Source organism: Eubalaena glacialis, chromosome 1 (assembly GCF_028564815.1).
Source record: "Eubalaena glacialis isolate mEubGla1 chromosome 1, mEubGla1.1.hap2.+ XY, whole genome shotgun sequence".
NCBI classification, from domain to species: domain Eukaryota; kingdom Metazoa; phylum Chordata; class Mammalia; order Artiodactyla; family Balaenidae; genus Eubalaena; species Eubalaena glacialis.
Window position 1 is genome coordinate 20,365,855 of NC_083716.1, and position 27,875 is coordinate 20,393,729.

Below are 27,875 nucleotides of genomic sequence, written 5' to 3' on the forward strand. Positions count from 1 at the left end.
TCCCTGGTGGCGCAGTGGTTGAGAATCTGCCTGCCAATGCAGGGGACACGGGTTCGAGCCCTGGTTTGGGAAGATCCCATATGCCGCGGAGCAACTGGGCCCGTGAGCCACAACTACTGAGCCTGTGCGTCTGGAGCCTGTGCTCCGCAACAGGAGAGGCCGCGATAGTGAGAGGCCCGCGCACCACGATGAAGAGTGGCCCCCGCTTGCTGCAGCTAGAGAAAGCCCTCGCGCAGAAACGAAGACCCAACACAGCCATAAATAAATAAAATAAAAATTAAAAAAAAAAAAGAGCATCCCTTCATTAGACCTTCCCCTGGTCTCTCCAGGTGGAGCAGATGACTACGGACAACCATCCACATGTATTAACACCACGCATGTAAGACAGTCTGGTTGTAGTAGGGCTCACTTATCACAGAATTATACTTATTTGTCTACTTGCTGCCTGCCTATCACACTCTAAAGTGTCCTGAAAACAGGACGTGTGTGTGGTTCTACTTTATATCCACGGCACAGTGATGGCACTTGAGGACTCAGTAAATATTGGCTGAATAAGTTTCTTCCTCAGTATAATAAAAATTCTCACAGAATTGTGGCAAGGATCAAGCAAAATTGTAAGGATTTAAAGTCCTGGTAATGAACTATACACAAATCAAACATTTTCTTAATCTCCCAACCGGGCAAGAAGAATCTGGGTGAGAAATCACACAGCTGCTTGTCAACTCAGCTGGTGTCTGTCAATCCCAGTCTTTGAGAATCCAGGGCTCCTACCTCAGTGGCTTGGCAGAAAAAGAAAATCCCATTTCATGAGTCAGAAAGGGAAAGGTGTTGCCATTTAAAAAAAGCAGAGCATGGAGAGATATAGTGAACGGCAAGGTAGAGGGATGCTTTGAAACAAATCCTACCTGTCAAAAATTGTGTTTGTCAGCATTGGTTCTGCCACACTCTTAGACACTACATGGCTGGTTGGCCTCTGAAATCCAGGGTCTTCTCCTTAGAAGGTCCAGGGGATGAGTTGGGTTGCTCCATGGTGCTCACGCCTTCAACAGGATGGAGGGAAATATGGGGTATCAGGAAGAACAGAGAAAGGGGTTTGGTCATGGAGGGAGTCAGGAGAGGAAGCTTGGCTGGGACACCCCGGGCTGCCCTCTGCTACTGCTGGTTGGGATGGCTCAACCTTACTCTCCATCCTGCCCTCACACGGACACAGATGGCAGGCAGAGGAGAGGACACACCACCCAGAAACAAGGGGAAAGAAGTCCTCAGGACACACAAAGCCGTCGCTTTTAGCACCAGGCCTTGTTCTCCCAAAGTTTGCCAGTGGCCTCATCAGCAGCAGGCAAATACTTACCCAAATGATTCATTTTTAGAACTTCAGTTCCATTGTTTGTTGTGGATATATTTTATGGGAGTGGGGGCAGGACCAGAAAGCGATGGTTATTTTCTATTGCCAGGGAAACTGGGCAGAGCAACCCAGCTACTGGATGTGGGCAGGACTGATCATTTTGTCATTGAAACTCCTGCTGGGGTGAGGACCAGAAGGAGGATGTGTACCGCGTGTCAGGTGAATGTACATCAATTCTCGCTGCCTTCCTGCTAGACTAGAGTGTAAGCTCCCTGAGGGGAGAGGCAATGGCTGGCTCACTTAGTTCTGCATTCAACATGCATAGAATAAAAGTGGAGGAATGAATGAGGGAATGAATGAAGGAGCTCTTAAGCACCACCCATGAAGAGAGAAGGGTACCTGGCTCTATTGTGGGGGAGAGTATTGCAGGAAAGTGGAGACAGGGGTGGGGAGCCATGAGACCTGGCTTCTAGAGGAGAACCAGGCACCATGAACCCAGGGACTGAGTTCTCCCCAGAAAGAGCAGCCAGTTAAGCTATTTTCACCCAAAGGCCAGGCTGGAGCAAGTGGGGTCAGGCAGGTTCCTTTCTCTAGGTCTCTTGCAGGTCAGAGGAGAGGTTCTGGAAAAGGTGAAAGGGGAACCCAGCTCGGGCTCTACCCATAGACACGGTACAGCCTGGACAAGCCCCTTTCATTTCCTGGGTCCCCTCTTCATCATCACAGAATTGACAAGGAGGTGATTCACTCTGTGCTCCTCTTATGTTCCACTGGGGTCCACCTGGTAGCAGGGGACAGAGAAGGCCTGTGGGCTTGGAGCACAGCCGAAAGCAGCTACTGCAATCAATAAAGTTTTTGACAATACCACTTTAAAAAATTCAGGCAATGGGACTTCCCTGGTGGCGCAGTGGTTAAGAATCCGCCTGCCAAGGCAGGGGACACGGGTTCGAGCCCTGGTCCGGAAGATCCCACATGCCGCAAAGCAACTAAGCCCATGCGCCACAACTACTGAGCCTGCGCTCTAGAGCCTGTGCTCCACAACAAGAGAAGCCACTGCAGTGAGAAGCCCGTGCACCGCAACGAAGAGTGGCTCCCGCTCGCCGCAACTAGAGAAAGCCCACGTGCAGCAACGAAGACCCAATGCAGCCGAAAATAAATAAATAAATTAATTTTTAAAAATTCAGGCAAATTGCTCATTTGACTTAATAGTATTAATATATGTGTTTGTTTTAATACAGAATGTGTATGCAGAAAACCTCAGTGCACAGAACTATCTTGGAAGCTGAGCCATATTTCCCTTTGACTCCTAGTTCCCACAGGCATTACCACCTCATTCCTTGAGTGTTGGGAACCTCAGAACTAGATGCTCTAGGTCCCTTCTAACTCCCAAACTTCATAATTTTTAAACAAAGTTGAAGCAGATGGCTCCTTTCACACCCCCCTCTGCCTGCACCAACAAACCCACATTCCCTTTCCCTGTTCCACAATATTCTGATCTGAATGTTGTTCTTTGATGAGAAAGTTGAGGGTATAGCAAACTTCTATGGAATTCTTCAGTAAACCCTTGAATTCAGTAAAGTATCCTTCACTATCTGGTGTATTTCTTCCTGGCCACCATGGCTCTCAACATCCCTGATACATTTAAGTGGAAAACATTCATGAAAAATTCCTTTCCAGATACGTTTCTTCTCTAAAAGCACGCCATAGCCCTCTCCGTGGATGCCAGCTAAGCTACTCGCTTCTTTTTTTTTTTTTTTTTTAACATCTTTATTGGAGTATAATTGCTTTACAATGGTGTTAGCTACTTGCTTCTTGATAACAACTTGGTGAAAAAACTGCAGGGAGAATACTTATTCACTATTTGCTTTTTTTGCGGGGACATCTTAGTAATTAGTTTTATAATTGCTAGACCTCTGTTGGCTCCAGTAAACAACTGCTTGCCATTTTAAAGCATTTGTGAGTTATAGAGATTACTAGACGTTGACAGTGCGAGAATTACGTGTCAACAGTAATATATAACGTCTCTGGTGTCCCTGTGCATAATTTGCCAGCTCTTCCTGCTCAGTCCTAACAAACTCAGTGAAGGACGGCTCACTGCTAGGGGCCAAAGAGCAAGTCTCCCTTGATTACAGCCACTGGGAGAACACATTGGTTATGCTGACAAGGAAATAACTCAGTCCTTAAATCAGAATGCCATCTTCATCCCCCGGGGTAGGAAGGCAGGGGCTGCCATCCTTCCAACTTTCATAGACATAAGACCCATTTAAAGGTCCATCTCAAGGACATCTCTCCGGCATAGCTTGTGACAGTAGGATGTCACTAAAAGGAAACTGTCCGCTCAGAACATGGGCTTATCAGCACATTCAGCACTTTGTCTTTTGGGAGGACCAATTCCACGTGAAAAATGGGGAGTAGTCTGAAGGGGAATGAGTATTGCTGCCCCTGCAGCTGACTCTTCATTTTTGTGTTTTTTAAAAACCAACTTTATTGAGATTTAATTTATCTACAATCAAATGCACTCATTTTAAGTGTATGGTTTAACATTTTGGCAAATATATGCACCCATGTAACCACCACCATGATCAATATATAGAACATTTTTATCACCCTCCCAAATGCTTTCATGCCCCTTTCCACTCAATGCCCCTCACCCCTAGCTCCAGGAAACCTCTGTTTTTTGTTACTATGGATTAGGTTTACTTATTCAAAATTTTTAAATGAATGGAACAATATGGCATGTACTCTTTCGTTTCTGGCTTCTTTTGCTCAGTGTATGGTTTCTGAGATTCTTCCATATTGCTGTGCATCTCAGTAGTCTTTTCTTTTTATTTTTGAGTAGTATTCCATTGTATAAATATACCATAATTTGTTTATCCATTTACCTGTTGATGGACATTGGGTTGTTCTCAGTTTTGGCTATTATGAATAAAGTTCTATGAACAGAAGTCTTTTTTGTAGACATACATTTTCACTCTTCTTAGGTGAATATCTAGGAGTAGAACTACTGGATCATCTGGTAAGTGTAGATTTAAATTTTTAACAAATTGCCAAATGATCTCTAAAGTGATTGTACTAATTTACATTTCCATTAGCAACACATGAGAATTCTAGTTGCTCTGTATCCCCGCCAACACATGGTATCGTCAGTCTTTTAATTTTAGTCATTTTAGTGTATGTGAAGTGGTAATCTCATTGTGGCTTTATTTGCATTTTCCTGGTGACTAATAATGTTGAGCATCTTTTCATATGCTTATTGCCCATTCACATATCTTTTGTGAAATGTCTGCTCAAATATTTGGCCAGTTTTTATGATTTGTTTTCTTGTTATTTTGTAAGTTTAAAAAAATTTTAGATTTTGTCAGATGTATGTAGTGTAAATATTTTCTCCTAGTCTGTTGTTTGCATTTTTATTTTTAATAAGCAGAAGTCTTAAATCTTAAATTCAATTTTTCTTTCTTCCTTACTCCCCCTCCTTTTTTTTTTCTTCTTCTTCCTCTTCCTCTTCCCCTCCCTCCTCTCCCTCCCCCTCCTCCTCCTTCTTCTTTTTCTTTCTTCTTCTTCTCCTCCTTCTCCTTCTTCTTCTTCTCCTTCTTCTTCTTTCCTCCCTCTCTTTCTCTTTTTTCTATGGCTCATGATTTTTGTATCCTAACTGAGAAATCATTGCCCATTCCAGGGTTTCAAAGATCTTTTCTGCTTTTTTATTTTTTTTCTGGAAGTTTTAAGTTTTAACTTTTCCATATAAGTCTATGATCCATGTCAAGTTAATTTTTACATATGGTGTGAGGTAGAGGCAAGGTATATTATATCTATGTCTAGTCGTTCCAACAGAAATGTTGAAAAGGATATCATTTCCTCAATTGAAGTACCTTGGCATGTTGCCAAAAATCAACTGACTATAAATGTGTGGGTCCATTTCTGCATTTTCTGTTCTGTTCCATTAATTTGTATGTTTGTGTTTATGCCAACACCTTATAATTTAATTACTAAGTCTTTAGTAATTAGAAATCAAGTAGTGTAGGTCTTCTGTATTTATTCTTTTCCAAAATTGTTTAGACTATTTCAGTCTTTTGCATTTTCATATAAATTTTGGAATTGGCTTTAAAAAATACTAGCAAACCTCTTCGGGTTTTAACAGGGATTACATTGTATCTATAGATTAGTATAGGTGTACCTTTCATTTATTTAGAACTCCTTTAATTTTCTCTTAGCAATGTTTTATGGTTTCCATTCTCTAGGTCATGCATTTATTTTTATAGATTTATCTCTTAAGTATTTCATGGTTTTTGATACTACTAAAGGTAGTACTGTTTTTTTTTTTTAATTTCACTTTCCACTTTGTATATAGACATAAAATTGATCTATGTACATTGACTTTGTGTCCAACAAACTTGTTAGACTTACTTGTCAGTTCTGGTAGCTTTTTGTGAATTCCTTAGGATTTTCTCCATACACAATTATGTCATCTGTGAGTAAAGACAATTTTACTTCTTTTTCTATCTGTATGCCTTTTATTTCTTTCTTTCTTACTTGCTTATTTCATTAGGTAGAACCTCTAGTACAATGTTGAATAGCAGTGGTGAGGGTGGACATCCTTGTCTTGTTCCCAATCTTAGGGACAAAGCATTAAACCTTTCATCATTTAGTATGATGTTAGCAGTAGGATTTTCATAGACACTCTTTTATCAGGTTGAGGAAATTCTCCTCTATTCCTAGTTTGTTGAGAGTTATTATTACGAATGGGTGTTGAATTTGGTAAAACACTTTACGCATCCAGGTAAATGATCATATAACTTTTCTCCTTTATTCTGCTAATATGATGAATTGTATTGATTGATTTTTAAATGTTAACCCAAACTTGCATTCCTGTGACACCTCCCACTTGGTCATAATTTTTTGGCTTTTTAAATATATTGCTGGATTCACTTTCTTAATTTTTAAAAAATAATTTTAAAAGATCCATGTTCACAAGGGATGTCAGCCTGTAGTTGTCTTTTCTTATAATATCTTTGTCGTATACTGATTTTTATATGTTTATCATTTTTTTAAATGTAAGCATTCAAAGTTATAACTTTTCCTACAGACACTTCTTTTTATTTTATTATTTATTTAAATTGAGGTATAGTTGAGATACACTATTATGTAAGTCTCAGGTGTACAGCATAGTGATTCACAATTTTTAAAGGTTGTATTCCATTTATAGTTATTATAAAATATTGGCTATATTCCCTGTGCTGTACATGGATATACTGCAGACACTTTTTAAATTGCATCATATGTATTTTGATATGCTGTGTTTTAATTTTCATGAATTCAACATTTTTTCTCATTTCTTTTGTGATTTCTTCTTTGACACATAGGCTATTTAGAAATACATTAATTTTTAAATATTTGGAGATTTTTAAGACATCATTTTGTTATTAATATCTAATTTAGTTGTATTTTGGTCAGAGGACATACTTTCTTTGATTTCAATTTTTAAAAACGTATTGATTCTTGTTTTATCGCTTAGCATCTGGTCTGTTATGGCGAGTGTTAGATGTGAAATTGAAAACAATGTGCATTCAGCAGTTTGGGGTAGAATGTTCTATAGATATCCATTAGGTCAAGTTGGTTATAGAATAGAATAAAAGATAGGATGTTATAGCTATTCTATTATGGCCAGGAGCAAAATCCCCTTCACTTACATTTGAATGTACATCCTATAATTAAACCAGATTGAAACAGGTCCCCAAATCCATCTTGAGTCAAATGTAACACTAATCCATATTTAGAGATCATTCCTGATCCACTGCTTTCAGCTGGTTCCTTTCTAAAAAAAATGGCTTCTTGGTATCAACATAATTTTTTTCCCACTGAAAGCAAGTAAAACAAGAGGTCCAAATTATTAACTCTGGCTCCATCACCACATAGAACTGTGTATTTAAAAAATGACCAAAGATAAGTTTACAACTTCAAGATAATATTACATTTTGTAGATAGAGAAGTTAATTTTATTAATGGCTATAATTCAGAAATTATTTACTATATGATAAAGGAATTGAAAATTATGGTTAAGATAAGGAGTTTCTTACCTCCACCTATATCCAGAATCCCATTACAAATAACTCTGTTGGGACTTCCCTGGTGGCGCAGTGGTTAAGAATCCATCTGCCAAGGCAGGGGACACGGGTTCGAGCCCTGGTCTGGGAGGATCCCACATGCTGCGGAGCAGCTAGGCCTGTGTGCCACAACTACTGAGCCTGTGCTCTGGAGCCCATGAGCCACAGCCACTGAGCCCGCGTGCCACAACTGCTGAAGCTCACGCGCCTAGAGCCCATGCTCCGCAACGAGAAGCCAACGCAATGAGAAGCCCGCGCACCGCAACGAAGAGTGGCCCGTACTCACTGCAACTAGAGAAAGCCTGTGCGCAGCAACGAAGACCCAACGCAGCCAAAAATAAATAAATATATTAAAATAAATAAATAAATAAAAATAACTGTCAATTAAATTTGACCTGTGATCAAGTTCATTGACTAAGTAAAATATATTCTGCAATAAATGATATGGTGGTAATGGTGGCTGAGAAAAAGGAAGGAAGAAGAGAAATAGGAGATAGGGGATAAAAAACGATTCAGTTTTTTTAAAATAAAAAATTTACTTATGTTTAATTGCTCTAAATGACACCTGCTTGTTTAAAGCAAAAATAGTAACAATGTTTTATGTGTCTATAGCATACATAAAATTAAAATACATGACAATGATAGCACAAAGGACAGGAAGGAGTAACTGAAGGTACACAGTGAAAAGGTCCTTAACAAGTATAGTTCAACTATATTTCCACTCACTACTTTTATTATGAATACTATGTTATGTGTATTTTACCACAATAAAAAATTGGAAAAAAAATAGGTTATTTCGAAAATTATATGTGGATAAATATAAATCCTACAAAATCTTATATCATCTTAGACTGTTTGGAGGGGGTACAGAATTTTTACTGTTGTTTTGTTGGTTGCACTGACGTTCTTATGCCTTTCTTCAGTTTTTCCAAAGGGCAGTACTTCTCAATGTCCAGTCTTTCTTTAAGGGGGGAGCAGAAAGCTGAGTACATAGTTGGTTATCAAAAATCACTGTCTAAAAGATTCTTAATGTATTACTGAAGTAGTGTGGAGTAGTCAAAAAAAATCATTTGTCTTCAAGTCAAGAAATTTGATCTTGATATATAGTTTGTCACCTACTAGTGGGCCCTTTTTCAAAACACTGTGGATTTTAATTCATAAAGAAAGTGTGCTGGATTAGAAATTCAATGGGTTCTTTTCAGCCCTAAAAAATCTATAACTCTGACTGAACTATGTTGCTGTGGAGATCAACCTGGGAAACTAGATTTCTGAGTTTGCCCGTGGTATAATATCAATACAATTCCTGTTGCAAGTAACACAAAACAAAAACCAATGCCCACCCCAATCACCTTAAGCCAAAGAGATGAGCTCTGTGAACATGGATGCTTACTTCACCAGCTTAGCCAGATGGGAACAGCGTCCCACCACCTTTGCCATATTCTATTAATTAGAAGCAGATGTCAGGTCCTACTTACCGTCAGGGGTGGTGGTGAGTCTTGTTAAAATCTTTATTCACGTCTGCTTTCAGTAGGGCATTAATTCCATGTTCACAAGTTTGCTTCCTTTACTCTTTGCCATCCTTAAGGTCAAGTTTTTGCAGTTTTTGATGGTCCTTGGAAATGGCAGAGAACCAGTCAGCTGCGGAAGACAGAAAGTTGCTGCTCAAGGCATTGTGTGGGTTTACCTTGCTTGATCTTCCAATTAAACCTAATCAGCAGTAAGTTACTGTTACTCCAACACACTGCTTTCTCAATGCCCAGGGGAAGACCCCTAGGTACCCTGGGGGTGTAAGGAGGCCAGGAAAAGAGGGTCCTGCAAAGAGAACAGGCAGAATGAATCCCGTTTTCAGGGATCAGGTGAATTCCTTCAACCCAAAGACACAAAGTTCAAATTAATTTGCATACTTGTTTCCCCATGAATGAAAAATGCTTGAAAGTAGATAAGCAGCTACTTTCATCTGGGTCACTGATTAACACACCATGTTTATTATGTTCTCTCTACTTGAGGGTATAGGTTTTTGGTCTGACATATATAGAGGCTGCGTTCAGCATCTAAAACTTATCACCTGCATGTTTCTAGGCTGAGGCTGCCCCAAACCCCTGAGAAGGGCAATGTGGTAGAATGGGAAGAATCCAGGGCTTTGGAGACAGATCGGGGATTGTGTTCCAGCCTCCCTTGCTATCTCTGTGTCATTCATTGAGCAGATTATTTCCCCCTTTTTGAGCTTCAGATCCTTCATTTGTATACTGGACTTAATAATACCCAAATTGAAGATCAAAAGAGTGGATACTAGTGAAAGAGTTTATAAAGTACAAGTGCTCTATGTATGAGGTACTATCTGATTATCAAATCATGGTAGGTTTTTCACTGAAGTCTTGGGTCAAGTAAAGGGATATGTTTATCTGACGATGCCAAGCTGGAAAACCATAGCATCTTTGCTTGGACACTAGAGTGCTAGGTGGTAAGGACACTGATCTGCCCCAATATAGTAATGACTATATTTCATATATTTTGAGTTTGAAAAGGCTTCTGCAATGCTCTGAAAGGCTGTATAAAAAAGTAAATGGACTTCAGAGAAATTGCCATAAACATGTAATGGGAAAACATGTGCTGTTCGGAGAATAAAATTTTACTTGTTGATGGACAAAAATTATATGCAGATACTGCAGGAAGCTATGTATAACATAGTAGTTTTTACCATGAAATGTTAGCAGAACTTACCCTCCTGTTTCCAGAGAATTTTTCCTTTGATCACAGAATCAAGAACAGGCCAAGAATGAGAGTTCTACATTGATTTTCTCCCATGGGACCAGAGAGTTTCTTGATAGTTGAAAAAGGGATTCTTTAATATCTCCTTTCCCTGCTTTTGTTCTAGTTTCTGATGAATTTGGCCACAGGAAAGTAGTGAATCTTGCTGTCTTTGGATATAACTGATTTCACCATGAGTTAAAGGATTCAGCCTAGAGAAAAAGTAAAATGAGGAGAGAAAAATCCTATTAGGATCATTTTCTTCATTCCAATACAGCTGAGACTGGGGCCTTCCTGCCAGCACATCCTTGGTTTCTTTGTCCAGCTGATTTTTAAATAACTCAGGTGATTGGCCTCATTATTTTTCTTGGGAACTCAATCTACCATGTAACAGAGCTGACTCTGAGGAATTTCTTCTTGACATAATATTGTGTGTACAGTTTCTTCATACATCTTCCCTTTAATCAATTCCATTCTGTAAGGAAATCAATAAGCATAAAAAAAGAGAAAAGAAAGTAGTTAGGAGACAGACAGGGTAGGGGAGCAGGAGTTGTTGGCTGGTAGGATGAGGGAGAGGAAGCAGGCTGTGCCCAGAGTCACCAAAAGAAAGGATGAGTGGAGGGAAAATGGCCCTCAGGATGGACCGGAAAAGGCAGCAGGGGCTCAGGAGCAACAGCAAATTTCCTTCTTAATTTTGAGCTCTCCCTAAACTGAGGTGTGCCTCAAGACGCTGATTTCAGTCATCTCTATGGATTTGGTCAATTTTTCGGTTGCTACTTCAAACTGATATTTAATTATTTTCAAAACTCCACAGCTATTCACGTTAGCTGGCATAACCCAAGGTTTGAACACCTGTCCCAGGAAGGCTGGGGAGTGAGGTTGAGGAAGATCCAGTTACCCTCCTCCACGTGGTAGCTTAGCCGCTGGTTTTCCCACAGACCCGACCCACGCCCTGCTCCCTAGTTCACCTCCCTCGTTACTCCATGGTTGAGCTCTGGCTCACAAAGGAGTGGATTTCTGAAGGAAACACAGGAGGGCAGATGCACAGCACACAAGAGGGCTCTGTCTCCAGAGCCAAAGCAAAACCGGGCTCCCCCCATCTGGGCAGTCAAGAGCAGAGATTCCATGCAGATGTTGAGAGGATAAAAGCCTCACATGACATTCTTAAGGTTCCCGTTTAAAAAGACATACACAAATTTGAGAGATATTCAAGGACTACTTCATATCAGTCAGAGGCAAGCATGCTTTAAACATTCAAGCCTTGTTCTACTCTTCATAGTTACTGGACCACAAATCCAACCATTTAACACACCCCAGTGACTTGCCATTGTTCTTGGAATGAAATTCAAGATTGTCCATGTGAGCCACAAGACCCTGCCTGAGCCGGTCCTTGTTTGGCTCTCTGGCCCCATGTCTGGCCAGTCTTGTCTATATTCTATCCACACTGATCACTGTCTGGTTTCCTCAAATGTGTCACCCTCTCTGTGCTAACGGACCTCCAGATGCTGCTTCCCCTTCCCCAGTTAATCCCCACCCACCTCTATACCATTGCTTAATCACCCCATCTTCAGGGAAACCTCTGTCTCTCACCTGAACTCTCACAGAGCTCTGCCTCCAGAGTAGCTACAATTAGAGCCACAATCACACAGGTACACGTGTAAATGCGTCCATTGCGCTGGACTGTAAACTCCATGAGGACAGAGACCTTGTCTGCTTTGCTCACTACTGTATCCCCTGGACTTCTAATGCCTTGTCCTTACTGGAAACTTACTCATTTCTGTAGGAAAAATGACTGTGTAGGTTACAGCCCATGCTCAGAGACAAGCCCATTTATAGTAAGGTGTGACCCATCTGGAAATGGCCAGAGATTAACCACCAGGATCCAGAGACCTGTGGGTGGTTGGTCAAAGTGATTAGAACAGTTAACACTGACTGTCTAAACTAAGTAAAGGAAACCTTTTCCATTTGGAAACTAGTTTGCTGCCGGTTTAAGTCATCAAAGCAACACTCCAAGTGTCTCACAAGCACCTTCCGGTGGGTTCGCAGGTTTATTAAACACATGTTCAGAAACACACACCCCTCCATGCATCTCAAACATTCTTACAAAGTAATTAACAATCTCTTAGTATTTTGTCTCCTTTCCCGTTGTGCTTTCCCTGACTTCTTAGATTATATATATATATATATATATACACACATATATATATTTTTTCTTTCTCTAATTGGTAACTCATTGAAACACATCTCTGTTTCTTCACAGCAACCAGTGCACTGTTGGATAACACTTACAATAATACCTAAGGATAACAACCACAGAGTATGTCTTGGGAAAAATAAGAGGCTTTTAGAGAACTTTTTATTTTTCTTATATTGTGGGTAGCTCACGGGGATATTTAAGTCCCAGTTAAATGTGTATTAGAAGAGTGAAGAGATTCACTGATGTTACATAGATGAGCACAGATCATCAATTATCCAGAAGCTGCATCATTCAAAGATACGAGGAAAGGGAACTGGTGAATAGAAACCCCCGTGGCTGCAGGAGTCACCCAAGCACATGAATGAGCTAATAATTTCGGGAGAAAGGAGACTGTTCCAGAGGCGTTGTCAGGGAAAGGGACGATGAAGATTTGGAGAAATGGGGATGAATAGCGCTAAGGGCCCTGTGAGGAAGGGGGCTTGAAAAGTGTATTAGCAGGACCATGATACCGTCATCACCGTATTGTGTTAAGGCTGAGTTGGTGAAGAGCTTCCCATGCAGCCTTGGCCAGTGTTGGGAACACGAGGAGGTGGCACAGGAGCAGGAGCTCATGATCCCAACTTTCTTATCCATCCTGAGCAGGAACACAAGGAGGGCAGTAATGGATGATACTACAATGGCCCCAAATGAACTATCAAGGTTAAGACCCACAGGCCCAAGAGGAGGTGGTCAGGAAAGGGGAGAGAGTCAGGACCTCCTCTCTAAGTCCTCCTTCACCTCCACCACTGGGGGTCTTTTCTCAGCCGGACTCTTCCTGTTCTCACTGCTGTTTCACCCACCTGGCTTGATGTTCCTGGCAGTCAGTATCATTAGTGTTGAGCTGCCATGTCTCTCCGGTTAGATCAAGGAAACCATGGTCCACCTCCTGCCACTGTGTTGGTCACCTCAGGGCATGGTACTGAGACGGATGCTGCATAGCTCTAACAGTTGAAAAAACAGTCTTGCTCTGCATCCAAGTCACACATGTAGAAATCACTGGGTCCATCCTACTGATGTTTCCTGATATCTTTTGGTCTTAATGCTGACCTCCCAACAGAAGAGCTCTGTATTTTCAAGCCCGGCTGCTTGTTGCAGATCCCCTCTGTTAGAACATCAAAGAAACTGTAGCATGCCTCTCTTTGAATCAACTACAATAGTGGAATTTTCTTTCTTTTTCTTCTCTCAGTGCTACAGTTGTTCAAACAAACACTGGTTATTGATGATGCAGGTGCCCCAGCTTCATTCCCTTCTGTGCGCTTTAATTTGCCTCCTTTCTGGGTCACGTTGTTGGCCTCCTTCTGGGTGTCACTGGACACAGGACCATGTGGGTGGTCTTGTGTTTCCTTACTGGATTCTGCAAAGATTATTGTTCTTAGTTGTTTTGTTCTTGCTGCTCTCTGAATACATCCATAATCATGTCTATTCCATTATCCTCTGATTTAAGAACTTAGGTGCATGATCTGGAGCCAAGATGAAGTGGGAAGAGAAACCAGATTCTTTTCCTATTTTTTTAGCTAAAAACTTAGCAGGAGAAAAGCGTGGTGTCTTCAATTTCAGCTGTTAGGTAGGATAACAGAGTGCAAGATGGATTAGAATAGATTTTATTCTGTGCTTTGCTACCACCTAGCCAAATGACCTTGAACCAGTCATCTCAACTTTTGTGGACACTATATTTTTCATCTAAAAAATAAAACGATTTCATGAAGTGGACCAATTCTAAGGCCGTTTCTGGCTCTAACATTCTAGAGACACATGGTACACAAACCTCAAAGGCTTAAGGAATTTATCTGTTCTAGTCCAGTGGGGGATCTAAACATGACTAAAACAAGGATCATTAGAAACTGGAAAGTCATAAGGTGACGCCTTTCATTCTCCCCTCTGAAAATGACTCTCATCCATGGGGTTCCTATGTGCAATGATACTACACAAGGCAAGTAAAAGAGATAACAGCAGGAGAGACAAAAAGTACTTCATAGAGTAAGCACAAATCATTTCATTAAAATTTTCACAATAACTTGTTAGGTAGACATTATTATTATTATTATTTCTTTTGGAGAACAACACTCGAATGACCTTTAATGTGCTTAAAACGAATCACTTTACAAAAAGCACGAACACTTTTTTAAAAAAATTAATTAATTAATTAATTTTTGGCTGTGTTGGGTCTTCGTTTCTGTGCGAGGGCTTTCTCTAGTTGTGGCAAGCGGGGGCCACTCTTCATTGCGTTGCGCGGGCCTCTCACTATCGCGGCCTCTCTTGTTGCGGAGCACAGGCTCCAGAAGCGCAGGCTCAGTGGTTGTGGCTCATGGGCCCAGTCGCTCCGCGGCACGTGGGATCTTCCCAGACCAGAGCTCAAATCCGCGTCCCCTGCATTGACAGGCAGATTCTCAACCACTGCGCCACTAGGGAAGCCGCACGAACACTTTTTAAAATGTAACTTTGGACAGAGTAAAATTAAAATAGCGGTATCAAAAACCACAGTCGCATGGTCTGATCCTCTAAAATGGACTTTAGGAATCTCTGAGCAATTTACTAGGATTCTAAATGTTCATCCAATGAGCCTAGCTATGTTTCTACAGATTTGAATGTTGCACTGAGAACAGCTGCTCAAAGATGAGTTCCCTCTGTCAATCTCCACAGTTTTTCAAGGTCAAGTTACCTGTGAGCCCATTTGCATCCTCACTCCTTAAAAGTGTGCTATGAAATAAACCAGCAGGATGTATTGGGCGGAAACTGATTCCCAGGACACGTATGGATAACATTAAACATTCTATTTGAAAGAGAAAAAAGGCAAAGAAAGATGTACTAATACACATCGTTCAAGGAATAGGAGTTTCTACTAAAAGACAAAAGTTGCGCAGCAGCAGTTACAACTTTTAATGGCATTTTGTTACGTGGGAAGACATATCCTACCAGATATCTTGCAGGGAAAACTTTCAAGAGAGGTCATACCTAATCTACCCCATACACTTAAAAATGGCCAAATCTGAAACTCACCAAGTCGTTTTAGAGATGAGGAAACAGGGCCACAGAAGTTAGGTGCCATCGTTTATGGCCATCTGGAGTCAGCATTTTATTCACTAAGCCCCTGGCTGAAGCACTCTATCCTTTACTGCAGGACTTCTTGCTAAAAACCCACGCCATCAAATGTCCCCCTGTTCTAATCACAAAGTGGTCTGCAATGTTAGCCACCTGCTCCTTAGCTTTCCTTGAGGCCAGATTATCACCGGCCAGGATCTCTGTATAAGGACCTCCCCACACTTGAAGTGGTGTATTAATTAAGTCAACCGCAGGCCAAGTTCTTTAATGTTTTCTCTCTTGGGATTACTTCTCTGCCCTGGATGAGCACCTGCTCTTCACCTCTCTGGCTGGGCAGTCCTGGATGTGCTATGGAGTCCCTCACCTCCATTCCTAACCCACCTGCTACCTGCCATCTAAACTACTGGAGGGACCTGAGACAGAATACTGGTTGGTTGATTAGTCCTAAGTGTAGGATACAGCAATTTTAGCCCACCTACTAGAAGCGGGGAACTCCTCTCGTTGCTCACATGGCAAACCTTGTTTTTTTTCATGTGTGCACATATTGTAAAGGTGCAGTCTGCTGGTTCTAGTTCAGTGTCTATTATAGATAGTTGATGCCACCTGCAAAGCCCACTTAAATCTACAAAGTAAATTACTCTTTTACTCACATTTATGCACCTAAACCAATGTGCTGGTTCTTTTTTTTTTATTTTTTAAATTTATTTTATTGAAGTATAGTTGATTTACAATGTTGTGTTAATTTCTACCATACAGCAAAGTGGTTATATATATATATATATATATACACACACACATTCTTTTTCATATTCTTTTCCATTATGGTTTATCACAGGATATTGAATATAGTTCCCTGTGCTATACAGTAGGACCTTGTTGTAAGACTCTGTCTTTTCTGTACTACATTTACTATTATAGATCATAAAGGAAGAATGCTTCCCAATTTTTTTCATTAAAGTAATATAACACTCATTTCCAAACTGAAAAAGACATAGTTATATGGCAACTGATTTTCTTCACACAACCACGTACCCAGCCATGAGCAGAGGGCACTGTGCTGGTTCTTGATGGAGAAATAAAGACTTAGTGAATGCTTACTTATCACTTATCATCAGCTGGTAGAGTGTGCACACTGAGGTGGTTCTGCAGCAACGGAGGGGCTGTGTGTTGAGTTACACACTAAGTTATACACTCGCTCTACGGTGGTCCCCCTGTCATGGGCTATACTTGTGGAAGTCATGGGTTCCTCACATCAGCATGTTTATTCAGAAGCACCTTACAGAGAACTTCAGAACCAGGAGAGATCCAAGTGATAATCTGGTCCAGCATCAGACTGGCTGGGGCTGGGGCGCTGGACCACACGAGGATTGGTACATGACTTTGGTCTCAGGTACATCATGTTCTTCTGAATTACCTGAGACTATTTGATTTCAAGTAACTGGAAACCACTTAAGCTAGTGTAAAGTGAAAATGGGAATTTATCATAAAGATAGGGGAAAGGGGACTCATAGAGGCAAAGGAAAACAGCTGAGCCTCAGGAGCTGGAACCAGGAAAGTGCAAAGTGACAGGAACCCAGGGAACCCTTGGTGCCTCTCACACCTCTGCTTTGTTCTGTTCATTTGTCTATGTCTGTAGACTGGCTCTCTTAGCAGATAATCACATGGCAGAAAGGATCTGCATTAGATCCACAGAGGTAACTTCTATTCTCCATCCCCACGAAAAGGATTCTCATTAATCCACCTTGCGTTAGATGCTGTGTTAATTACATTATTGGTCCCAATTCTTTACTGCCCTTTCAAAGAACTATATTTCTACAATCACTGCATGGTCTCCTGGTGAACAGACGGCAGTGAGAAAACTCTTATGGGATGCTGGAAGAATGGCAACCCGTGTTATGTACTGGTAAATATTTTGTGAAACTACTGCCTGTGGCAGTCTGGAAAACAGAGAGTATTCTTGACTTGAGCATTGGGTTAGTCAGTTTTAAAGCAGAATTTGAAAATGTGAGCTGATTGCTACTAGCCTTTTTTGATAAGGTAGTACAAGAAAGGGATGAGCTCAGGGAAGAAAGTTTGCAAACAGATTCAGATAGATATAGAGAGCCCAGGGATTCTGGGACTCTCAGGGTTGGAAAATGAAACTGCTTCTAACCATTTCAAGGTGTGGCCATTAAAGCACAGCCTTAGGACCGAGACCAAATCCAGAGCACAGCCACTAAGACAAAATCTGAGCAAACAAATGTCGCAGTCTTTGTTAACTCTTCTGAAAAGGCTAAGATATTACTGAGTAGATCCTTTTACCCAGACAAAAGTGTTCTTAGAAATACTAGGGATGTGGTCCCACCTAAGCCCAGGTGGCAGATGCTCTTGGTGCCCCACCCAGATTCCCTTCACCAGGTTGGTGCCCTCATCCCCTAGCTGCCACTAGTGGCTCTCACTTGCCATCTCTTCCACATGATGACCCCTAGCTGACTAGAACTGTCCCAACCTCCCGCTGGCTTATGGCCTTTGTCTCTTCATTCAGTGGCCTTTTCACAAAGAATTTCCAATGATGGCAAACTTAAAACAAGAAGGCAGACTTTAAAATGGAAACCTAGAGCAGCTCTAGAAGTTAACTCATCAGTGAGGGTGTGGAACAGTGACTCTGCTTTATATATTTACTTAATATGTGAGATCCCAGAAAGACAATCTCACAGCATTTAAGCAACTTTCCTCCATGTGATGTAGAAAAAAATAATACCCGAATCACAGGCAGCATCCTTTTTTTCCCATTTTCCCTGATAATTCTGCTGAAGTTTAAAAGAGAATAGGAAAATGCGGGATATTATACAGAACACATCACAAGGCCAGCTCACAAAGCCTCAGTGACTGTAACAAAAGGCAACTGATATGAATAGTAAGAAAAGGGAATCATTACTACCCAGAATATCTTGACAGGTGAATGCGGCTGACCTTCTGATGCAGAGTCCTGAAAACTGTAAAAGGGGAAACAGTCTCCTGAAAAAATGTGCTGCTCGGTTCAATGTAAAGCAGTGGTTCTCTTTAGCTCTGATTGCGTCACAGGTTCTGTGGCTCTGTCACCACTCTTCTCCTAGTAGCAACTGATGTGGAGAAAAGCCACTGCTCCCAGGAACCCACTGAGCAAGGACTGTCCAGGGCCTTCTCAATCTGGCCCCCTGTCTAAGCTCTCTAGCCTCCTTTCTCATGACACTTCCCCTCCCTAGGAACCACTTTCACTCCTATCTTGGTTCACTTCTAAATGGGCAATGAATGCATATATCATGCCATTCACCCATCTCCTCTCTGGTTAAATCATTCTTTAGGTCCAAAGATACCTAATTTAGAGGAGGGGGGTGAGGGGATGAGTGAATAGCTGAGGGTAATTAAGAGGTACAAACTTCCAGTTGCAAAATAAATGAGTCATAGGGATGAAATGTACAGTGTGGGGAATACAGTCAATAATTATGTAATATCTTTGTATGGTGACGAAAGCAGCCAGTTATAAGATAAATAAGTACTAGGGATGTAATGTAATACAACATGATTAATATAATTAACACTGCTATATGTTGTATATGAAAGTTGTTACGAGAATAAGTCCTAAAGTTCTCATCACAAGGAAAAAATATTTTTTCTTTTTCTTTTGTATCTATATAAAATGACAAATGTTCATTAAACTTACTGTGGTAATCACTTCATGATGTATGTAAGTCAAATCATTATGTTGTACACCTTAAACTTATACAGTACTGTATGTCAATTATGTATCAATAAAACTGGAAGAAAAAAACAACAAAGATATCTAACTTAATTCTTTAAGTGGAGTAGAGCGGTCCTTCCTCCAAGCTCTGTCAGAATGTTGCATACAGCTTTTTTGATGACTTTGCATTGCATATAGGATAAAATCCAAAGTCTCTTCCATGGCTTGCAGTGTCCTGAATAATCTACTTTGATTCCTTTTTATGCATCACCTCGTGTCTCACAAGTCTGTAGCCACACTGGCTTCTTCTAATTCCTCAGAAGCAGGGAAGCCATAGGGCCTTTGTCTATTCTGTTCTTTCAACCCAGAACAGGTTTCTCCCTACTGCTCATTTGTCCAATTTCTACTCATCCCTCTGATGGCTTAATGACACTTAAAAGCAGCCCTGCAGAGTGGTTAGTAGTGTGTGCTGCACAGGCAGAATGTCTGGATTCCCATCTGATTTCTACCACTTATAATATTTGAAATTGGGAAATCTGCTTAACCTCTCCAGGTTCTGGTTGCCTCATCTATATCATAGGAATAATAATGGTAAGTACCTCAGAGGGTTGTTAAAAGGCTTAAACAGATAACCCAAGGGAGTCTGGAATAATGGCAGTGGTGGCATTATTTTGTCATTTCGCCAAGTACACCTGTAAAATTAAGCAGAGCAATTAGGTAGGAAAAACTCTAACTCCCCCAAGTTTATAGTCAACATCTACAAAAAAGCTAGTTGACCAAGTATCTTCATAAACAGTAAGTATGAGTAAGTGGCGCCAAACCACCAACAGCTCCAAGACCTGAACTGTATTCACAACTGCGCTGGGGAAAGCAAAGGAAAGCAGTGGGGCATCTGACGCATGCCACAATCTCCCAAACAAGCAGACAGGTGTTCACTGGAAGCTGGAGGGCCAACCTGAGAACAACTGGTGAGACCAGGAGTTTTTCAGACTCTGCCAGCCTGTGTTCAAGTGGTGAGCTCTCAAGGGTCTGGCATTCAGGGCCCCACGAACTCTCAAAGCTAACCAGACAAAATTCCTTCTAAGACCACACCCCCCAGTGACTTACTGCCGGGAATAAGATCCAAAGTGAGCAGCACGGGGTTAATAGAGACAAGGAGAAAAGAAAGTCCAGATGAAAGGAGGGGAGACCAGAGCGGGATTTTCAGTAAGGAAGGCAGCATATTGTGAACATTTCACAAAAACAGCAGAAGAGGGAGCTCTAGAGCCATGAAGTTAAGGAAGGAAAACAACCAATTCCATACAAAAATGAATGACAAAAAGATCGAGATCAAATTTCATATACAGGTGTTAAAATAAAAAGGGAATAAGGAGCAGAATAAGATTCCTACAGACAGTTAAAGCACGCCAGAGGCATATGTTTACAAAGCTAGTGGGAACATATTCTCAGATGTAGAGAGGAAACAGGAGGAGGAGCTCATCAGTAGGGCAATGGCACCTGCTAGAGAGGGCTCTGGGGAAGGGATGGTGGAGGAAGTTGTGGGAGTTTTCTAATCCTCTCCCTTGTGGAGAACCAGGCAGAGCCAGTGGGGTGCCATGACAGCCAGAGGCTTAGTTCCAAAAAGCTAACTGGGGCAGTGGTTACCATCCGAGAGAATCCAGAGCAGAAGGCATAATCTTGCATGGAACCAAGAATCTAGACCAGAGCAAAGAGGGTAAGAGCCCAGCAGAGTTCCACAGGGTGAGCAATCAAGCAGAGTTACAGCAGCAGGAAGTGATGTGGGAAGGCGTTCACAAATGGCTTTGGAGCCTGCCCAGCGACCACTTAATGGTCAATGTGTAGGCAGCCTACAGGCAGGCACATCAAGCTGGTTTAAAGTTACAGAGTGGGTAACAACATCCACAGATGGACGGTTGCTGAAAAAGGAGGAAAGATATTTTGGAGCAGAGCAACACCACCAGCATAGCAAAGGCTTGGGATTTGGAACGTTTAAGGTCTCTGCCCGTTAAATCCACTCTCTGACAACCATCTTCCATGTTTCCATCTCTCCTACTTGGAATCTCCCACGTGACCAATCACATAACCTCACTGTTACTTTCAGTCCTCTTACGCTATCACGTTTCCCCTATTCTCACTGCTCCCGGGTCCTTTATACCCTTCTCGCTCAGTCAGGCTCCATGGTTCTACAAGCTCACTCACTTGCAAACACTGATGTCATCCCCTTCCTCCACTGTCCTCAAGTAGCAACCCTGGCCCTGGTAAACCAATCTATAGATCAATAATGACACAATATCTTTTTCCAGCTCTGACCTTCCCTAGCAATTCCATGTCTAAAAGCCTTGAAATTTAACTCACCGAAACAGCATCGATTTCCCTCACTTCCCTACTCCTATCAATCTTCATGTCAGTAAACAATGTCGCATTTACTGGTTACTCAAGTCAAAAGCTAGTTCTCTTTCCCTCAAACACCACATTCAATCTACGCATACGTCTTTGGTACCTTCTTCCCAAACGTACACTGAATCCATTTACGCCTCTGCACCTCCACTAAATACCTCTGGTACAACTCACTATATATCCCCATCACAATAGTGTTCCAACGAATCTCCCTGCTTCTAAGGTTGCCTCCTACCTCTATCCATTTCCACCCAGTAGCTGGAGTAATCATTTACAATATGAATCCACTCCACCGCCTAAAACCTGCAGTGTTTTCTGAATGCCCTTAGACTAAAATCCTGAATTAAGCTTTCAAGGGCCTGGTTAATTTGCCTCTCTAACCTACTCAGCCCTCCTGCCCACTATACCCTAGCCACACTGGTCTTCTTTAGGTAGCCGGAAACTGTCAAGCTTGTTGTGATCTGAGGCCTTCAGGACAAAGAAGAAATGGAGGCGTGGTGCATGGTACTGGGGAGTCTCTAGTAGGGAGGCCTGACCTTGTCTTGGGAAGCAGGGAGGATTTCCCTGAAGGAGTGACATTTGTCCTGGGATATAAAGGCTAATCTGGACTATTAACTATGTGAAGAGTGGCAGAAGAGAGCTCCATATAGAAGAGCATGTGCAAAGGCCCTGGGACTGATGAGATGGTGGTATGTTTGAGGAGAGAGACAAATACAAGTGGATATAAGTCGTCCTGGGCAGAGGCTGGATCCTTCAGTGTCTATAGGTCACATCAAGAGTGGTTTGCCTGGGGCCCAGCCTACTCATAAGGCTGGCTATTACTAAAATCCCACTCTTAGCAATTCATTCTTTCAGACTTAGAGCTTGGTCTCAGTTAAAATGTAAAAACACAGAGGAGAAGAAATTCCACTGATATCTTGGTGGAAATGATGTCTCTGTGAGCAGGTTGTATTAGGGGAGGAGTGGGTGTGTTTTCTTCTGGGAGTCCTGAACGAAAGAACAAAGAATATTGGCGGGATACTTCTCACTTCAGTCCATAAGGGTCCTTATAGTATGCCTCAATGGGAGCAGGAGAGGGAAATATCTCCCAGCTGCTCCTATTGGCCAAAGCCTTCCTCCTCTCCAGAGGGCCTGATAGGACCTGTGTGGTCTGAAGAACCAGCTGGAGTGCAGGCCAGTGGGACATGAATGTCTGCCGAGCTGCTCTGGTGTCTGGGTTTTTCCATTTCCATAAATTACAGGGACAGGAAGCAGGTACCTCTTAGAACTCCTGAGCATTTGAAAATGAGAATAACATTAGATTTGGGCCAAGTTTGCCAGACCGCTGAGCAATTCTAGGCATATTACGGTTCTAGGTTTCAACCTCCTCTTGCTCCCTTTGATTCTTTAATGAGTAAAGAATTCACTTTCATTTTTCTTCTGTGGTGACTTCTGTCCTTCACTTGCTCTCTTGTTTTCCCTTCAGTCTCCCTCTTGCCCTTTCCTCTTATTTTGCAAGTGGATTAGATAAGCCAATGCTCATCGTATGTCTCTGTATCCTCAGCTTGACCACCAGCCTTCAATCTCCAGATCTCATTTCTGGCCACACATAGAAGACTTGATTCCTGCGTGCTTCCCCATCACCTGCAGGAATAGCTGACAGCTTGTCCCTTTAAGATAGACCTGATGAAGTGTAGACCCCTCTTCCTCTCCTATTTTCCCCTATATGAACCTATTTTCCAAACCCTGCCTCGTTTATAGGTCTTAAAGCCTCAGAGACAATGACAAAATTCCTGTCTGTGCCCTAAAAGCCAGTGGCAGAGAAAGGCAGTACCAGGTGTCCTTGGCCCAGACCCTTCAGTTCACCGTGATGGACTGATAGGAGTTTGGAGGCCAACGGCTCACCTGAATGGGCAGGATGTATTTTCTAGTGATTGATCTCTTCCTCCATAAATTATGGATATGCATCTCTGCTGAGGCCAGTGACTTCTTGAGAAGCCCTTTAAGCAGTAAATCCCCTCTCTCTCCATTCTCTGGGCAGCAATGACATTGCTCAAGTCACAGAGAAATACAGGGCTGCCCTTTGCAAGGCACTTTCTTAAAAAGCAAATTTTCACTTGTTAAAGCCTCAGCAGGGAGACTTTTGGGAGAAGATCAGCAACTTTAGTCTGGGCAGCCTCGCTTCCCTCAGTTCTCTTAGCAAGGAGGCCTGGCTGGGAGCAGGGCACAGATTTGTATGAATCAAAATGCATAGCTTTGGGTTTGTTGTTGTTGTTATTATTATTTGGGGGCAAAAGAAAGTCTATTTGTGGGCTGATACAGGAGAGTGGGTATCAGAGGGAAAGGAATGTCTCCCGCCTCACTCCACCCCATCCAGAGAAGGGACCATGGAAGAGAAGGGCCAGGAAGGTCCCTGACCCATCCACCAGAGCAATCTGCCTATTTCCCCGCAAAGATCCATAGGACCAGCCTCATTCATTTCTCTTACCAAGTCAACCTCTCCGCCGGGCCAGTCCAGATTTCATACCAAAGATGTGCAGACACCCAATAATTTGATTTAAAATCTCCCATGAATGGATGACCAGATCTCACACTGGTGCACACTCCCTCTACCGCTCTCCACGTCATACCCCTCGAAGCCCATCACTTCCTCTCTCACTATCCCAATCCTCATCCTCCACAGAGGCCACCTTCCCTTTTCTCTACCACTGGCCTTCTCTATGTTCTAACCCCGACTCACACCTCATTTACTTTATTCAGCTGCATAAATTTTGAAAGTGGACCCTATTTTTCCACTTCTTCCCATTCTTATCTATTCTCTATTAGTCTTCTTATACAAGTAAATGAGATTTTTCTATAGAGGAGATACAAAGATACCACTCAATGAAATCAGGAGGTTCATAAGGAAATAGTCCTAGGTTTAAAGAATTAATTCACCACCAAGGGCTCTAGGAGTATGACTCTTTTCCAGGACAAAAGATCAACTAGAACCTTGAAGGAGATGTTCCCAGAAATTATTGTCCAAAGCAAGTGAATCCAATTAACTCAAGGGGTTAGACTGTAGTGGATGCTATGGTGCACCCCAGCCCTGTCCACTCGCACATTTAGGCCTGAGAGAGTCGTTCTCCCAGTTGCTGACGCTGTTGGCAGCCGACAGCTCTCAGCTGAGTTGCCCTCTGAGAACTGCCCTTAGCTAAAGAGAGCTACCTCACCCAAGTTCACACTTCCTCCCTATAGGAATCAGCTGAGGACACTGTCGTGACCGTATCATGGTTCAATCCCTCCTTCTTCATAATTCTACTTGTTTTTCCCTATAGGTTATGTCTTGATAACATTCTCCAATAAATCTCCTGGATGCAAATCTGCATCTCAGAGCCTATCACCTGAGGAACCTAATCCATGACGTATAATATCTATGAAAGCATCCCAGAGTTTTCACAACATTGCTTGGTCACTCTTATATCCTCTGTTACTTCTTGACAAGACCTGCTTACTGCCCTCATAGCATTCTCTTATATCCTCAAAGGGCAATGTTCTTTCAGTGTTCTTTTCTTCAGTTTAATGTTAAGCTCACCTCTTACTTCTTGCTCATTACCTTAATTATGTGACTGCTCAGTGGTTGCAAAAATAAATTACACACATCGATTACACTTTGGTTATGCATCTGTGAAGAATGGTCACCAGTATCCCCGAGTGCCCTTGTTGGGAAATGTGGTAGATCATACACTGGTCACTAGGAAATGTTACTCTGCTCTAGTTTCCTCATTATGTAGGCAGTGGGCTTATTTTCACTGGACATGTTAAAGCAGAGACAAAGAAGGAAGGGGAAAGAGAACAAATATTTATTAGCTACCTGCTGTGTGTTCACTAGCCTAGGACTTCTATACATGTTATCTCATTTTATCCCCCCAAACAACCTTATTTACAAAGTGCCATTAAGCCCATTTACAAGTGAAGATTTTGAGGCTCAAGGAGGTTAAGAAATTCCCGGGACTTCCTTGGTGGCACAGTGGTTAAGAATCCGCCTGCCAATGCAGGAGACACGGGTTTGATCCCTGGTCCAGGAAGATACCACATGCCACAGAGCAACTAAACCCGTGAGCTACAACTACTGGGCCTGTGCTCTAGAGCCCACGAGCCACAACTACTGAGCCCTTGTGCCACAGCTACTGCAGCCCACACGCCTGGAGCCCGTGCTCCACAACAAGAGAAGCCACCGCAATGAGAAGCCTGCGCACCTCAACAAAGAGTAGCCCTCGCTCGCCACAACTAGAGAAAGCTCGCGTGCAGCAACGGAGACCCAACACAGCCAAAAAAAGTAAATAAAATAAATAAATAAGTAAGTAAATAAATAGGGCTTCCCTGGTGGCACAGTGGTTAAGAATCCACCTGCCAATGCAGGGGACACTGGTTCGAGCCCTGGTCCGGGAAGATCCCACATGCCGCGGAGCAACTAAGCCCGTGCGCCACAACTACCGAGCCTGCGCTCTAGAGCCCGCGAGCCACAACTACTGAGCCCGTGTGCCACAACTACTGAGCCCACGCGCCTAGAGCCCGTGCTGTACAAGAGAATCCACCGCAATGTGAAGCCCGCGCACCAGAACGAAGAGTAGCCCCTGCTCACCGCAACTAGAGAAAGCCTGCACGCAGCAACGGAGACCCAGTGCAGCCAAAAATAAATAAATAAAATAATAAACTAAAAAAAGAAATTCCCAAGTAACATACTAAGAAAATGGAGGATTTAAAATTCCAACTAGAATTTACTTGACTCTAAATCCCATGCTTTTTCTCTTAAAACATACTTTTATCCAGAAGTATAAGGTGAATCGTTTGTGTGTGTCTCTTTTACAAGAAAGTGACACCTCAGTGGACGATTTATGCATAAGGGTGGTTGCGTGGCTGTGTGGACAAATGATAAAGAGTGATGATTCTGGCGTCAGATTGCCTGGACTAGTTGTGTATCTCTGGGTGAATTTCTTAATTCCTTTATGTCTCACTTTCCCCAGCTGTAAAAAAGAAATAATGTCAATAGTAATACCTAAATCATAGGGTTACTTTAAGCAATCTGAGATAGAGAATCAGGACAGGGGGCCTGGTACATCATTAGTAGTCAATAAATGTAAGCTGTTTTAAAAGTTATTAATAAGTGAAGATTGGACTCGATGAGTGGTTCAAAATTTGGAGTGTGCACTTACATCACTTGGCACTAAAAAAAATTATCCAGGCCCCAACTTCAGAGAGTCTGAGAGAGTACATCTTAGATCCAGGCCCAGCATTTGTATTTTAAAAGAAAGAGTCTTCCCAGATGGGTCTACTACAAATCAATGGGTAAGGACAATTCAATCAGCAGAACAATACGTTTCCTTATATTTCTGAGATTCTGCGATTCTAAAGGGCTGTTTAGAGAAAACACGTAGATCATTCATTCTCAATACAGGTGATATTGCCCTCATGGGGGCAAAAATTTATTCTTGCCAGAGCGCGATGGTGAAAAAAACCTTACTCTTTTACTATATATATATATACACACACACACACAATACATAAACAGATACATAGTATATCTATGATATTAAAATTTCATTGGAGGAGGGTGATTAGGAAAAATTGTCTAAAAGGGCTCTTTTGAGGGATAATAATGAAAAAAAGTTTGAGAAACACTGTTGTAAAGGAGTGGGTATGATTTTAAGATTAAAGCAAAGATACAGATTTCCCACCTGCCTTTGAGTTTGGCTAATTCATATGGATGCCACTACTGAGTTGTGAGTAGGAAAAACAGAGTTAACTGGTAGTTCAGAGATCAAGAAAAAGAACCTTAAGAAATCTGAAGACATCTGTGGGCTAAGGTTTAAAGCAGACCTTTCATATTTAAGAGTTGTTTGGTTTTTCTTTGTCTTGTTTGTTTTTTAAGCCTGATAATTCTTTTACTCTTTTGGTAACCTGACTGCTCTCTGTGTGACCTAGAAAGTAGTAGTGGACATAGGAGACAAAGAGAAATACTATTTGAGAAATACTCAAAACCAGAGAAAATAGTATTTCTTCTGAGGCCGTGTATTAGAGTTTGCAGAAGTAAGCTGCAGAGCGGTTGGGCATAAATGATGTAGGAAATGCTCATTAATCAAGACTTGACTGCCTATTCCTCAAACACCTTAGTGACAGTATAGTTGGTATTTTCTTTTTCCACCAAAATCTCTCACATTAAGCATCCTGAATGAGACTTTATGGGCATCTCTCCTGTAGATTTAGTGCTTTTCCTGCAAGAACATCTTCTTCCTTAAATGCTGGGCAGAGGGAACTTAGGCTGTGAACAGGTGTGCCTGCTTGTCAAGGATCATG

The 27,875-nt window shown here is 42.0% G+C and overlaps 1 long non-coding RNA gene and 1 pseudogene across 1 annotated transcript; both read right to left on the bottom strand.

Moving 5' to 3' along the window:
• Positions 1 to 937: 937 nt before the first annotated feature.
• Positions 938 to 10,231, bottom strand: LOC133093571 (uncharacterized). Its single transcript, XR_009701291.1, has 3 exons — positions 10,162 to 10,231; positions 8,916 to 9,078; positions 938 to 1,040 (listed from the first exon to the last, which is right to left on the bottom strand). It is a non-coding gene; the product is annotated as an uncharacterized LOC133093571 (long non-coding RNA).
• Positions 10,232 to 10,309: 78 nt separating this feature from the next.
• The window catches only part of LOC133090993 (nitric oxide synthase-interacting protein-like), a 51,809-nt pseudogene continuing 34,243 nt past the window's right edge, over positions 10,310 to 27,875 (bottom strand).